Consider the following 17,144-nt stretch of genomic DNA (forward strand, 5'->3'; position numbering starts at 1 on the left):
TGTGGGCCCAGCAGCCAGATTGAGCTGAGGCCTGGGTGCCATCTGAGGAAGAGGAGGAAGGTAGGCGTGGGACTAGGAACAGGTGAGGGATGGGTGCTCTCCTAACCACCGCTATCCCCACTACCCTGCGTAGGTGTGCAGGTGGGGCAGGGGGGTCAGGGTGGGGGCCACAGTGGCAGCCCGTCAGTGGGAGTGACAGCTGTTCACCGCTGCCCACCCCTTCATCCTTACAGCTGCTGCGCTTCCTCTGCCTCAACCTTTTTTCCCTGCCTTCCATCTCCGTTGCCTTCACCGCTCCTCTTCCTCCTCCTCCTCCTCCTTAGCAGCAAGGAGGAGAAGCTCGTCACAGCAGGCGAGTGGGACCAGTCCAGATGTTCTTACATGCGACAAAGGAGGAGGGTTTTGTCAGGACACAAACACAAACACAATACAGACGATTACTGTAACATCAGCAGATTGCCTCAGTGCCACTAAGGCTGCTGTTAAGTGAGATGATTGGTACAAGGTGTGTGTGTGTGTGTGTGTGTGTGTGTGTGTGTGTGTGTGTGTGTGTGTGTGTGTGAGAATCAACTGGCATAATCCACACACATATACACACCGTCTGCAAAAACACAGGTGTACATAGACCTTAAATGTTTTCTGTACAACCCTGCAGTTTGTTTGAGAAACAGTAATACATAGTAATTTGACATTTTTTTTGAGGGTGCTAAATTGTATTTTATTATTCTAAAATTCAACATAAAGTTTTCATTTTGAAGAGCAGTTAGAGTTGTGTTATTGTCCCAAACTGTACACCTGCTGAGAATCATACAGCTTCTCAGTCATTTTCCAAGCCAGTCCAGGGATTCAGACCATCAAACACACCGCCACAGTCAAGCTTTTCTAACCTCCAGGCTTCTGCAACCTGGAGGGAAGGAGGGAAAACTGTTTTATAACCTAATTCGGCGATAATTGCAACGCAAACATTCACTGATGAACAAAAAATAGGTAAAGTTTTTTTTTTTTAGACCTTTTGGCTTTTTTTCTCTTCAAGAAGTCATCTATGACTTTAATTATTTAGATCCTCATGTTTGATGTGCACCCTTAAGTTTCTTGTGATATATCAAGCTAAATAGCTGGCAGTCTATTACACAGCATCCACTACACACCTTGCATACAAAGACAGACTGAGGCAGACAGTATTAAGAAATACCTGTTTGCATGGATCAGCCTTGTTTGACCTGGTAACCTCTACAAGGTCCAGATAGGTAGACTGAAGCTGCTGTCGGCCGCTACAGATGAGGGGTCAGGGAGAGGAACAGGCCTCGGTCAATAGGCTTAGAAGACCATCAGGGACTATTGATTGTGGCGGACAGTGAGGCCAGCTCTGCACTAATTGTTTCTTTACTAGCCTGTGGCAAAGACAACAGTCACGGGCAGGGACTCATGAATCTTACATCTGTTTTGTTGCTAAAGCACCAGGAGTTAATAGCCTTTGATTACCGAGGGGTTTGTGTGTGCATGTTTGTGTAGGGGTGTGTGTGTGGTTGTGGCACGTGTAAGAATGTTTGTGTGTGTGTGTGTGTATAAAATGTGTTTACGCAAGAGAATCAGTGAACAGATTTGTATATCAAACATTTATGCGTTTGTGTGTTTCATTTGACTTCTGCTGCAGAATCACTTTTTTAATGTAACAATTTGGTCACCTCAATTTTGAGCACTTTTGTTTTATCTAAAGCACACCATAATATCATTGTTTTTTGCAGAAGAACATGAAAATGAATTGTTTTGTTCAGAGCATGAATTAGTAGTGTGATCATAATGCAGTTATGATATTCTAATTGTGTCCTAAGCAATGTGAGCATCAGTTCAAGTAAAGGAATGACAGTGTAACTATGTATTTAATGTGGCACTTGTAGCATTTTAGAAGTCAGTGTATATATATATATATATATATATATATATATATATAAAACACTAAATTCTAATGCTGTCATATAGCGTCTGTAAAAAACAAACGAAACAACATAGATGTAAGGTAATAATAGTTGACGTGTGGACAAGGGGTATTGTTAGTTGCTGGTGTGTGTCAGGACTGCATTTCCCCCAAACCCTGCTGTTAACTTCTTAGAAATGCAAAGTTAAGATGGTACTTTTGTAAATGTTTTAAGTTGAAATGCTATATATTGGACCTGTAAGGACTAAGTAAGTGATTTACCTGAACTCCACTTTCCACACTTTAGTCTGAGTCACTAACTAACAAACTATAGCTCACTATTCAGTTGTCAACTCAAATTATTTCAGCACAGTTTACCTTGGCTTACCATTTACACAATGATACAAATAGTTTCTTTCCACACCCCCCCTCCTTCACTCCTGCCCCACCGGAACTGTGTGTTTTTTTGTTTTTTTTAACTGGTGTTGTGCATCTTGTTGATTTTCAGAGGGCAGTGCCCTGTACAGGAGTCATATCTGCTATTCTAACCCCGCTGCAGTGGCCAGGCAGTATTCAACTGCGTGCGGTTTGTTTATTGCGTACAGCAGCAGAGTTTGTTTGTGGCCGGCTGTCAGAGCGGCCAGCCCGTTGTGATGAAAGACACTTGGACCTTCCCATCCATTTCACATTTGCTCCAATCAATTATTCAACAGGACAGCCAATTAAAAATGAGGGAGAGTGGTCAGGCCCTCGCCCCCCGAAGGCCGCCACTAGACAACTCTCTCCGTGAATAATTGGTGCAATTAATTTAGCATTGAGCAATAAAGGAGTTCTCACTCTCCCCTCTCGCTCTATCTCTCTTACTCCCTATATACTGCAGACGCTCTCAACACACCAGTCAACATTACAGACACACATCACAACAACGCACACACTGCAGCAGTAATAATAGTGGAACATTCGTGAACTATTGTATAACATGCAGCGATGCAGGTGAGGCCATAGCTTCTGATTGCAATTTGCCCTCCTTTAATTTGTAGTAAGTAACCAAATTAAATAAAGAGTATTTAACAAGAACCAAAAGGCATAAAACTGCCATACATTTTTGGTTATATTGGTGCATATTTGCTTTATAATGGTCACCAGCTGGAGGTAATGCTTTATCTAGCTTGTTATTTCCCAGCTACATCACTAGAAATGTAGTCACACACACACTGACAAAAACACAGCTGTGCCCTCTGGGACACTCACTCACTCACTCACTCACTCACTCACTCACTCACTCACACATTCCAAGGTCGCAGCGGGAGAGAATCGAAGAAAAGGTTTCAGGAGCCTCAGTAACCGTAATTGATTGGCATACAACGGAATTATTCCATTTACCTGATTCTATACATTTCTCCCTCTTATTGTCCCTTATCTGCAATTATGGTTAATTTGCTGCTGCCCTCATGACATGGTGCCTGTACCAGTAATGGCGCACACACACACACACACACACACACACACACACACACACAGTAATAACAACACTCGGGAGGAGGGTAATAGTGACAGGTAAATTCTGCAACAGCTTTGATTAATTCAATCACAACACAAGTATTATGACGGACCAAACATCCTTCACACTCTGCCTTCTTCTTTCTGTCCCCCTCTCTCCTCTTTTATCATCCTCTCTTTATTGATCAATCTCTAACTCCAAGTATAACCCCCCCTCTTCTCCACCACCCACCTCCACGAACAACACCCCCACCCACCTCTTTTGATAGCCAGATTGACAGTTGAGTAATTTCACTGTCAGTGCTGACTGACACATGGTAATGGGAAGACGTTTCAGAGCGGCATTACAACACAAAATAATTTCCAATTTACCGCTCATCAAAAGTACCCTTACAAAAATAAAGAGAGCAAGGGAGGGATGGGAAAAGAGAGAGAGAAAGGGAGGAGGTGAGGGGAAACACAACAGTGGATTTATGGCTTCAATTACTGATATTTCACATTTAGTTTAAAGCGACATGTTTTTGTAATATGACAGGCTTCACTGGATTTGAAAACGTCTTCAGACCTCTCCACTCTCCTCTTCTTCTGTTCCCCCCACCCACCCATCCATTTCTCTCTCTTCTTGCAATGTAGATAATGAAATGGGGGGTTGGGGGGGGGGGGGTTGAGGAAGAGAGTGATAGCTGTGACTCCTGAGCCTCTTTAGAGAGGAAGGAAGACGAGGCCTGCAGCTTTGATGTAGATGGATTTGACTGTGACTCACCCCATCATTCACTGGTTGGGCCTCAATCTCTATTCCACCTGTCACTGGCAGGATTTACGACTGTACCTCACTCATCATTGTTGGACTTAAACTACCCCATGACAGTCATTGGTGGGTTTCAATTGTTTTTTTTTATCCTCCATTCCTACTGGTGGCTTGGCACAATAGCCATGTCTTATGGGAATAAGGGCTCTACTTTTATTTCCTTTTCTTGCATCTCTTTTGTATTTTGATGACTTTTAGACCACATTTAGAGTTCAGTAAGGGAGTGTCAGCAGCAATTTTGGTATCAAGATTGACTACTACTGTGTTGACCTGGTCTGAGCCAGTGGGCAGTAACTGTGGTTTGTGCTATTTTCTCACTAGACTTGGTGGAGCCAACTTACATATGGTGTTTTTCCACTACATGGTACCTGCTCCACTTAGCTCGACTCTACTTGCCTTTTTTGGTTTTCCATTATGAAAAAAAGCCTGGTACCTTTTTAAGTAACTTTTTTTAGTATCCCATCCGTCGAGGTTCCAAGTGAGCTGAGGAGATACCAAAAGGTGACCTTCATCAAAACCTGCAGACTACTGATTGGTCAGAGAGAATCGTCACTAATCACTGCGTCATCATTGCTAGCGACCATAGACAGTATATAAACTGGACCAACAGATCCCGTTGCTCTGGACGGAGACCAGTGAAGGATATTAGAAGCACTTTTCCGGTTAGCGCTGAGCGTTACTGCGCAGCCTCCAACTGAGCTCGAAGACGTAAATGTGACGTGAGGAACCTGTCTGAAAGTTGTAAGTCTTCTGGTAGCTGTGCCAAGAGAAATCTCAATCATTCCCAATCTTGCAGAGACGGAGAGCGTAGGTATATGTAAGGAGATAACATAGGCACAGGCTAATTATTGTTAACTAAAATGCTAGTTAACATTAGTAATTAAACTTAAACAGCTAATGTAATTCGAAACTGCCTGCGAGCTTCTCCTGTACTATACGGTAATTCCTCTACTATGCGACAGTAAGTCGCTTGGTTATGACACAATCGTTAGCCTATTTTTACAAAAACGCAAGCTACGGAGCCATAATGTGAGATACAAGGTAATGGAGCCTTTTATATATTGCCGTGTTTCTTTAGAAAATAATGGACAAATAGAGTCTTTAAACGCTTCAGATGTAAAGTTATTTGCTGTCAAAGTGACGTCAAAATGAATGGCAGTCAATGGGATGCTAATGGCGGGTGAGTGCTTGTTAGCATCAAAATGGCGCCATAGGATCTACGGGTTGTTGACAGACGCTTACCCCCTTGCTAGCGACAGAAAGGGGTGTCCTGAACAAACCCGCCATTTTTTTTTTTTTGCTGCCTCCAGCTTCTTTTGAAACAAAATGTGTCGTCTGGACACATGCCGAGAATCAAAAACAACACACCTTCGACGTTCTGTGTGTGTGTCGCGTTAGGTCACGGCAGTTTCCTGCGGCGTCGCTATGACGACCAGCCACGCTCGCCTCACGCATGAGGCGGTACTAAATCTGCAATGGAAAATGGAGGACGGGACGCCGTGGTCGAGCCGAGCCGAGCAGGTACCATGTAGTGGAAAAACACCAATAGACTGCCCTAGAATCTCAGAAACTTAATTTGAATTAATGTTTTCTTAGTCTGTTTCACTTGTATTATTATTTCTTTAACCAGAAGTCGCATCTTAATGTAGAAAAAGCTCGAATGAATAGAAAACGGTTATAGCTATGATGCCAGGAAGAATAAAGTTACATTTTTTAAGTTTTGCCAGCATCTCTCCTCCATAATGCCTTCTAAAGAAGGTACTGTATATATGAAATGGGTTGTAAAAGTGGAATTGGGCACGCCACAGCCTGTGGTTAAGTTATTTACATCAGCATGCAGCTGGCTGGAAAAATAACTCCACAGTCTTGGTAAAATTCTCAGGACACATTGGATGCACACATGAGAAATCTAAAAACTAACCTCATAAACTTTTCTCTCCTCTTTACATAAATAAAACCCATCAGGACTGTCAATTCCCACCAATCCTATCTGTATCCTCAACCAATAACAAAAGGTTACCAGGGCAAGAGCTGTATGTGCCTATGTCTTTTCAACAAGTGTTGTGAAAGTATCTCCTGATCACTTTTATAATGGCAGTAGAGGTAGACCTGTGGCTGTCGTGAACATCATGTCATAGAAGAGCATCCTGATTATTTGTAAAATGTGTTGGTTACATTTCACGTTGGGACCAGAAACAATTTGAAATTTTAAATGTAGATTGTAATGTAATTGATCCTGACAGCAATTTCTATTTATGCAACCAAACGATAAAAAGCTTTAGTACTGGCCATCTGACCCAGGTTCTAACAGTGTTGATGGGCCTACTTCTCTCACTCATATTGAATTACTCCACCCACTTCTGCATCTTTTCCATCTACCTCATCACTGTTTCTTTCCCAACAGAACTGCTCTGCCTCTGCTCTCACCTGCGTCCCTCTGTGCTTAACTCATTCACATAATTAACCCTTACATTGTGTGCTTACAGTATGTACGTGTATACATGTCTGTTTCTACTGTACTCACCCCACCTCACAAACTGCCCTCCATCCAGCTGTTAGTGGTGTCGCAGCAGAGATTGATAAGTTCATGCTTAAAGCTCTTTGTTTGAGGAGTGAGAGGAAAACACCACCTGCTTGCCACAGCAATATGAGAACACACAAACACACATACGGTATACACACGTCACTCAGTGCACAAGCTCAGCCAGCATTTGACAGGAGGGGTTCAGTCAAACTTAACAGCATCCAATCGTTTTTTTTACAGTATGATATTATATCCAACTAATTATAACTAATTAATATTAAAACAACTTTTGATCAACAACAACTATATTTCAAATTTGATTTGAACTGATGCTAAGCATATTGATTTTGGATGATAATTTAGACATTTTAAATGGCATATACAGTATTTGTTAGGCAGACACTGTTATGCTGGTTGTTGGAGAATGCTACATCATTTAGTAAAGGCTTCAGATATAGCCAAGTATACCTCAGATGTGACAAATGATTGCTAATTAGTCCTTTTGTTTTTCAGACAATTACCACCATTAGTTAAAAATAAACACTGTTGGATGATTCTTACCTGTTCAGCAGGGTATATAATGAGGGTTTGTGGAACCTACAGTACAGTAATTGACATTAATTAGCCATAAGCTGGCTAATAAGCTAAACTAAAGCCTTTACTGCCTCCACTTACCTTTGATACTCGGCTACCACTATACTAAACACTTTGGGACAGATGGTTAAGTAAACATGCAAAAGACCACAAACTGATATGTTTGTGAGTGTGCATGCTTATGTCACTAAATGCATGTGTTGTTAGTAATGCTGATGCTTAGCCACCACCTGCTAGACAAAGCTTCTCTCACCTGTCTCTGCCTAACTTTGCCGTAACTTAGTCATGCACATAAACGCACATGCTTGACAAAAGTAAGAATGTCAAAGAAAACGAAGTCAATAACTGATAATACCTAACATGTCAACTATAACGTCTTCATGTCTATAAGCCTGCTGGCTGTAGTTGAGGTGGTTACACGTTAGAAAGGCATGGTCATTAGCCATGCATGCTGGTTGGAACTTAGCCCCAGCAAAACTCCACCCAATTAGTCAGCCCAATATCTTCTGCATTTTGTTGTGAGACATCAGACCTCAGCTCACCTGTCAATAAATCATAAATAAACCTAAGTATAATGGAAGCCCTTGCTTTTTAAAAAACGTATATTGTAGTTTTATTCTAAGTAGGGTTTCCCAACTTACCCTAGAGGAAGTCAAAATTAATCCTATAGGAATAAGGTCAGTTTATATAAATTCAGAAAAGTATAGTGGTTAAGCTCAAACAAGGCTCTTTTTGCTTTACCACCTGCATTGATATGCAGCATGTGGTCCAATGAGATGGCATATGTAATCCCCAGTGGAGTGCTCTTTTTTTTTTTCTGCAGTGCTCCTGGTCTTTGGAGAGCATTTCTACCTCAGACCTCTGCTGCCAACGCCACACCGCAAGAGAGCACACACTCAGACACACACACAGACATATAAAGACATGGCCGCCTGTCACTCTGTTAGTCTTCACATGTGATGTTGCCAGCAGCTGTTACTGTAGCACAATTTATAAGTGTGTGTGTGGGTGTGGGTGTTTGTGTGTGTGTGCATGTTGGTGCATATGTCTCTTTCCCCAGATACAGCTTCATATCAGTTCCAGAAAGCAAAGGACCAGAGCCAAAAGAGTCACCCACTGTACACTGCCGCTACACACACACACATACACACACACTCCGTAACAGAGGGAAACAAGATACCTACCAATGAGGAATATGGTTAAAAAAAAACAAAAAAACCCGTCAACAAAAAATATAGAAAGGTTTTTATGCATGCATGTGTGATCCCGTGTGGTTTTTCTAGTTCTGGACCGTGACACTTTATCCGTCCTCTATTAGAATCCCTGAATTCAAACTTGTGGTATTCAATCATTTTGATTAAAAGCCACAGTCTCTAACAGAAGTGTTGGGAGTGGAGCTGCACGGCGGCCCGCCACGTTTGAGAATTCATATATTTTCATAAACTTTTAACAATGTCAATGAGACACGTCTTCAATCTTTGGCCGTGCGACGGCGGGGCATTCAATCTTTCTTTAGCTTTTCGACAGAAAATTTGAATACAAGTGCAGTGTTATTAATGTGACAGTTCATATGGAGGGCTTCATGGGGGGATTTGTGAGAGGGTTTTTTATTAGTTTTGGAGACACTTGAAGCAGAGAGAGAAGGAAGGGGTAGAAGCACGCTCTGTTAGGTCAAATATAGCTGGAGGGCCTTCTCTGAGTTCCCAGCTAGCAGTGACGTTAACATTTTAATTTTGCACGCCCAATTAACAGCCCTAACTAACCAGGGGCATTAATTTCTGCTGTGGCTTCAATATTAGAGAACCGAATACATTTTTTTTCCCCCCCTGTTGTGAATCTCTTATTTATTTATCATTTTGTTTTGCACCCCCGCCCTTTTCAATTTTGTTATTGAATTGCAGTCAAATCAATATGGCTCTAATGCTGATTTATTCAGTGGCATACCTATCTCTGCTCTGACTCAGTTTTAAGTGGTTGGTTGAGGGATATATCAACATATTGTACAATCAACAAAACAGATTTTGCTACTCGAGTGGGTCAATCTAACCTACACTAACTTTAATCCTATTATTAATGAAAACAATTTTTTTGTTTGCATTAATCCTGATGTTCAGGTTTATCTGAAAGTGACCCAGCAGTGAGTGATTGAACAGGATGACTGTGTATCACATTTGGATTGATAGGAGGTTAAATTTAGCCTGATGCAGTACAGTGCATCTGATTGCCCTTGATGCCGTAAGGAGCAAACCCTGGCTAATATGAAATGTTTCGTCAATGCCAGATCAATGTGTACATCTTAAATAAACGCACACTGGCTACATAATCCATAACAATGGGCAGGCTAGAGCAGCACAGCACTGTATTGAGTGTCTGTTGTCTTTGACACATCTTTGGTGTCATGGGTGGTGCCATAGAGGCGCCTGAGAAACAGGTCAGTCCCCATTCATATAGCTTTTATTACCATTCTCTGGTTACGCACCATTATAATGCAGGGCATTTTATCAGCATTAACTTCACTGGTGTAGATATCCATCTGTCAATATGACCATGCTCATATTTATGGGATGTCCATGTGTTTGTGTTGTTGCATTGTGTGTGTTTGTACCTCAATGTGTGTGCGCATGCACGTTTTTTCTATTATTAAAAAAAGGATTTATGTTGCCAATAGACATATGTATTTATATCTGTAGCATTGGAGGTCTTATCTCTATGTTACTGATTAAAATAATGTATTATAGTCAGTTCAGGTTAAAGTGTTTTATCCAAATCACAAAAACAAATCATATTATCTCACTTACAGTTGGTGGGTTCTGGCTACACAGATCATTTTGGTTTCATTTGCCCAGTTTTTGAGATATCCGTCTCTGAGATTTTGCTTCAACCCCAATATAGTTGTGGTAAATGGAATTTTGTTTGTGGTCCTCACTGAACAAATACTTTAACAATATCCCATATGTTTTACCAGAAAACAATATTGCTACACCATTTACTTTTATTCCAACTTCTCGGTTTGATTATTAACGGCTCCATAAAAGACGAATGGTTTGTAGAAAGTTATGAGGAGTTGATGGTAAAAATACGTCTTTTGAATAAACCATGTGAACTTATCGTCCTGTAAGCGACCAAACTAATGAGCGCTTGTTACTTTGGTGGGCTTCTTTTCCTTCTTCAATTGCTAAAAATAGGGTGTGTGCAGTTACCTTGCCAGCTACAGTAGCTCACCAACTATTAACACTACTTTTTAATATAGTGAGCAAAAACAATTACCTCCATCCTACTAGGGTGGAGGCAGAGATGTACAGTATATCTCAAAACCTGCTCAAATTAAACAAAAATTCTCCATGGTTAGACACCACAAGAGGTAAGTGAGGAAAAATGTCTTTTTGTAATTCGGGAGAACAGACCCTTCTCCCGTAGTCAACTCTTGTATATTAACATATGCTACAAGAATGTCCCATTTTTATTAAAAGGCCAGTATCATCCCTGAATATCCATCTAACCTTTGTGTGTATTTTCATCTGTGCCTGAGTATTACACATTTTTTTTGTTCTTTAGTACTGTGTTGTGTGCATGTTCCAGTTAGTTGCACACTGTCTTGCGTACAGCCTGTGTAATGTGTTTTTTTTTTTTTTTTGGTTGACTTGCGGACCCTTCCCTCCTGCTCTGAGCTGAGTTTCCCTCAGCCTCTGCTGCGTATCGCCGGCCTGTTGTCACAAGAATGGATGGAGTCCGTCCCCCCCAGTGAAAATCTGGCCAGACACCGAGCGCTAACCCACTAGATAACAGATAGACACAGACACCCCACATCCCTTTTGGGGATTTGAAAGCGGGGTTCGGAGTCTGTCTCTGTGTGTTTTGTCTGTGTGTATGTATGCGTGTGTGTGTGTGTGTGTGTATGTGTGTGTGTGTGTGTGTGTGTGTGTGTGTGTTCCAAGAGCGATCCCGTGGTCGTTTGTAACCCTGGCACTCTCATAGCACCTGCTGCCCAACCCAGGCAGCCTTGTAATGATGCAGACTGATGATGTTAATAAGAAGAGGTGCCCCCCTCGGCTACCCAGCTCAGGCAGGACACACACATGCCCACTTATATACACACACGTACATAAACATACACAATACATGCACAAATATGCATACATGTCCACACTCAAAAAACAGCCAAATGTACATATGAGCGTTTTGCAACATTCTGTAATCACATGGTTCATTCGCGCACACATACAGTACATAACTGCCTTTGGTTGGTTCGAGGTGGGAGGCGGCTGAGCTGAGAAACACTACCTCCCTATCTGTACAGAGATACAGAAATAATAATGGAAATAAAAATGTGTTGGTGCGTGCGGGGAAAATCTTTCCGCTGGAAGGAAGAAAAGGGAATTATCACATATAGTGATGTCTTCATGCATGTAGCAATACTCTGTCTCTTTTTATTTAAGAGATAAACATCAGTAATTGGTGGTTGATGTACGGTTTCTAGGCTGCATTCGCTACAGGTACATACATACAACCGTTCTCTTTTAATCTGTGTGCGGGGTTATTTCACAGGATTCAAATGTTTGTTCTTGAGAGCTTAATCTCTTCCTCACTCACGGTGGTGCAGTGTAGTAAAAGCTGGCTGGAGCCCGGCTAGTACAGGTTGGTTGGTAGTTACTTTATGTCTCCCTCCGCAGTGTCTCCTTTTTTATTTTGCCTCACAATCCGGAAGAATTGATGGAGTCGCTGTGTTTATTCCGGCAATGTCAGCACAGCACACACACACACACTTTGACTCTCTCTCTCTCTCTTTCTCCTCCTCTGTGTCTCTCTCCTTCTCTCTCACGAGGTAAACATATTTTGCAGAAAAGCTGACGGAGACCTTGTTTTAACAACCTCAAGGTCAGCAAGTCAAAGCCTGCAGTCGTCACACCAGCATCACTGTGTGTCGGTGGCCCGTGTGTGTGTGTGTGTGTGTGTATGTGTGTGTTACAACAGTATGGCATATCCATGGCAGATTTATACCTCACCATGCACCTTCAATAATTCAATAACAGTGCCTGTGTCTCCTCCCCAGCTCTGTGTCGTTATAAAACAGGGCTAAATGCCACCGGGCCTAGTCCTTCTCCTCATCCGTGTCTGCAGAGCCACAGCACGCACACAACGTGCCCACACACACATGCAAACACACACTCTGGTGTGCTCCTCTGCTGCCCCACTTTCAGTCGAGGTCCTACAGCTTAGCAGGCTGTCTCCTGTTGCAAATGTTGCTAAAAGCCGCCTATATTTGTCATATTAGTTAATAGGGGTGGGGAAATCGTATGTATTGTGACTTTTTTTTTGCGACCTTTTTTAAAATCAGTTATCTTCCCTAGATAATATATATATATATACCAATTATTCACCTAAATATTTTCTGATATGGTACCCCTGACGACGACTACATCATATCAGTTTCCAGCAAAACAGAAAATTCATGTTCTGTACTTCTGTACAAATGAAATGAATGTCAGACTGACATGTGATGTGCATTCTTTTTAGAAAATTACGTTTTTCAGAAATGTTTCATGATATATTGTCTCTAGAAGTGTATTATACAACTTTAGTTTTTGTTAAAGAAGGAGAGAAAATCGCAATATTCAATACTATCGAATCACAATACTTCTAGAATCACAATAAATGAAAATCTCAATACAAATCGAATCGGCACCCATGTATCGCGAAAGAATCGAATCAGGACAAAAGCATATCGTCCCAGTCCTATAAGTGAATTTCCACTCACAACCTGGTCATTTTCATTTCCTCCGTTTGTCTTCTACCACCAACTGTTGTGACCACAGTTGCATTCAACCACGATGAGCTTCAAAATCAGTTGGGTCCGCTGTTCCCTCACCTCTTTTATGGCCCGTCGATGCCTCTTCCCTGCGGTGCGAGGCTGTTTTAACCCCACTGACCTGTCTCCTAGCCCTACTTATAGCTGTATTCTGGACATCCGTGACTCCTCTGGTATTACGGAGCTCCTTCAATCTCTTTCATCGATCCAGCTCCCCCTCTGTTGCTATGTGCTACAACCCCTCTCTGACCCATCCTCTACTGCCTCATAGTCCTGTCTAGTAATGTGCCCCGTGCAATGCCCTCCCCGTGCATGCTTGGATGTGTGTGTGCGTGCACGTGCGCGTGTGTTCGCTGCTGACCTGAGTGATGAGTGGTGACCCTCTGGCTGGCGCCTGGCGTCCTCCTCACTCCTATTGATTAGATCTGAGGTTTCATACAGTAGCCGCCTCACGTGACTGTCATTTACTGTCTCTCCTCTGTCTCCGACCTGTCTTACACACACACACACACACACACACACACACACACACACACACACACATGCACATGCATTCATTCAGTCATTTATGTAGCACGCATGTAAGTGATGAGCTCGTTCTCGTCTGCACTAATGAATGCGAAAGAGGTTAAAGGAACCAGATTCCATATTGTATGAGCATACACAGGCATCACTGGGAAATTAGTTTAATTAAGAGACAACAGATGCAGCATGCTAACTGCTTGTATCATTTAGCTTATAGCTACAGAATGAGTCAGCAGCAGCGGAGTGAAGTGTGAGCGAAGGATCAGAGAGAAAGCGGGGATACAGCTGTCGATGTTAATATACATCTTGGGGTTTGATTAGATTTGATGGAGTGCGATTTGCGAGTCTTTCATTTCTCAACGTGCCAGGTCATTTCCTGCCCTCCCAGCCTTTTGGTAAACACCGTCCTCAGAAAAACTAGACCTGTGTGTGTGCCTCTTCCACTCAGTCTTTGCCACAGTAATGCTCAGGTTAAGTGTAGTTGCAGGCTATTATACATCATTAGGGTAAGTAAGGCTCAGGCAGCGCAGCAAGAGAAATGGACTCTTTGACTTGCGTCATTCCTCACCAGCCATGGCTGAAATAGGAACTGACGTCACACACACACACACACACACACACACACACACACACATGTTCTTATGCAGGCACAAACTGCTGCACGGAGCAAGCAGCTCGCCACTTATCCAGTCAGTCACAAATCACCCTGTCAATCAAGTGGTTTATAGAGGCTAAAGTCTCCTGATCGCCGCTAGTCAGTCAGGCCAACATGCCACTCTGCTCCCACGGTGGAAATTGAAGCGTTCTTAATGGATAGATGTGAGTGTTTTATTGTGTTTTCTCGTTTTATGGTATATGTTAACACTAGCGACGCTGGATTTAGAGTGTGGTAATTTACTCTATGTCAATTAGTCAGGCTGGCACATGGGTTCGATGTAGGCCTTTCATTAAAATCAGAGATTAACCATCCAGTATGATAGATAGGATGCAATTTGTTTCTGTAATTACTGTGGCATTGATTAGTAATGAATTGGACATTTTGTTGGTAGTATTCTTTACTTCAGTCCAAACTTTTTCCTTCATGCCAAGACAAGAAAATAATTCCCTAAAAACATTGGTTCTCAACAGTGTTGCATCAGTTACTTTGAAAATGTAACTTAGTTACTTTACAGATTACTTGATTTTAAAAGTAACTTAGTTACTTTACAGATTACTTGATTTTAAAAGTAATGGAGTTAGATTACAAGTTACTTTATTAGTTACATTCAGCAACTGCCAACAACACCCCCACAGCCTCAAAATAAAAATGACAACTGGTTTACTGTGAGGCAGCTCGGCATGGCCAGTAGTAGGGATCTTGTTTATTATGGCACGAAAGAGAGCGAGTCAACCGTGTTTAAGGGCAGCATTTCCTCTACAACATACTGCCCGATCAACTTCTTCAACTCTCCCCCACTTACTGGTTTAGCACCAAAGTCCAGCTTTTGTTGTTTGGGTGGTGGGGGACCTCCTGCTCTCTGCTTCGCACCATCTGGTGGGACTTGCTCTGTAAGTTTGACTGCATTGCTGCGACTCCAAATGTTTCTTCAAATTTGACGTAGTGTTTTTGTAGCTAGATAGCACTTTGTCGCCACCAGCACAGAGTGTACAATGAACCTTAATATTGCCGTCTTTAGCTGACACAAACTCAAAATAGTGACTGTATTTCCAGCTAGAAAACCGCATCTCTCTCCTCCCTCCATTGTTGTTTACGTTTGTGTCGCTGCGTGGTACACGTAACCTGTCCACATGCTGTAAACGTGAACTGTCCTCATGCTGAAAATGTGACCTGTGAGTTTTAGGCCATAGTCAGGTAGGAAAACGTCCTCTGTTATTTCTCTTAAGCTTGTTGTATTTTCTCTGCAGAGGGGCACAGTGGTGTCCTCGGCCCAGAGGATGGACCTCCAGCTGGGTTTAAAGACAGAGGCTGGCTGGGTGGCGGAGCCGCAGGAACATAGAGGTGATAGATGAAGGAGGGCAGGAAAAAGACTAATTGTTCTCATTACAGAACAAATAAAAATCAATACCTCTCAAAGCAAGGGGGAGTTGGTAGTGGTCTTGAAGGGCACTGTAGTTATTGCATAGGAGTGGATTTTGTTGGAATTACAAGCGGTGGCGAAGGCGCAGTGGAACCGATCACATTTGAATGCTAATTCCGATAAAGGACAGTTAGATTAATAGATGTGGCGGTCCAGCGCTGGTCCTTCTTCCCATAAAGCGGTGGGGGTGTTTGAGATTGAAGTTTTAAATGCAATTAAATGAGAGAACACAAGGCAAAAAGGGGAGATATTTCCCCAATTTTTTCAAATTAAAGCAGGAAATTTCATTACCAGGGGACCATATTTTACACAGGCTATTACAAGGTTAATACATCTTCAACATCCCCCCTTAAAGTCCTCATATATTTGTTCAGGGATTGTGTTCTTGTATTTTAGTTTAATTGGCTATGCAGAGGCATTGCAGAAGGTCTACACGCATACTACACACACAAACAGATATAGATGAATGAGATTCTTATAAATTAATTCCCTTGAGGTTTAGTCTTACCTTAAATAAAACCACTACATGTATAATCCTAACCAAGGCTGTAACTGTTGCCTCACCACAATAGCCCTGATGTGAGCTGTTCACTATGACAACAAGCCAAAATGTCCACAAAACTCAAAAAGTTGGTCAAGAGCTGTCATAAGCCAGTCCTCACGAGTATAACCAAATTGCATATGCACACACACACACACGCACGCACTCACACACGTACGTGCACGTGCAAAAAGCTCCAGCAACCTATTGGCAGCAGAGTGTGTGTGTGTGTGTGTGTGTGTGTGTGTGTGTGTGTGTGTGTGTGTGTGTGTGTGTAAACAGATAGTAGCTCTGGTCTGGTTTCTCTCTGACAGCATTGTGTGCGGGTATATCTCTGTGTGTGTGTGTGTGTGTGTGTGTGTGTGTGTGTGAGAGAGTGAGCGTATGCATATGTACTGTATGTCTGTTTATGTGTGAGCCTGCAGACTTAAAGAGCAGCTCTCACTCACATGTTGACTGAACGGTGCTCATACTGTGTACAATGTGCATGTATGGAATAATCATTAGTCAATCACAAACTTTTGAAAAAGTTTACAAGGCACTTAAAAAAGGCGATACCACAAAGAAAAAAATAATACAATGCAAGAAATAAGAATGTAATGGTTGTTTCAGAATGAATTTGTAGGAATAAATTGCTTTAATAAAAGGTTTAAAAATACTAAACTGGTTTGTACTGTAACATGTCGATGCCAATCTCCTCAGAGTTTCGTCCCTGTCAGGTTGTTTTCCTCTGATTTAGCCTGTCTTACAGCCATAGGGACACCACACTGTATGATAGAAATTCAACAGTGAAGCAAATTGGCAGAGCCACAGAGGGCGGATCGACTGCGAGAAGACAAGCTGGGAAGGAGGC

At 42.2% G+C, this 17,144-nt stretch overlaps 1 protein-coding gene across 1 annotated transcript in view; it reads left to right on the top strand.

Moving 5' to 3' along the window:
• Positions 1-17,144, top strand: part of znf407 (zinc finger protein 407) — a 153,755-nt gene that overhangs the window by 123,940 nt on the left and 12,671 nt on the right.

Source organism: Sander vitreus, chromosome 6 (assembly GCF_031162955.1).
Source record: "Sander vitreus isolate 19-12246 chromosome 6, sanVit1, whole genome shotgun sequence".
NCBI classification, from domain to species: Eukaryota; Metazoa; Chordata; class Actinopteri; order Perciformes; family Percidae; genus Sander; species Sander vitreus.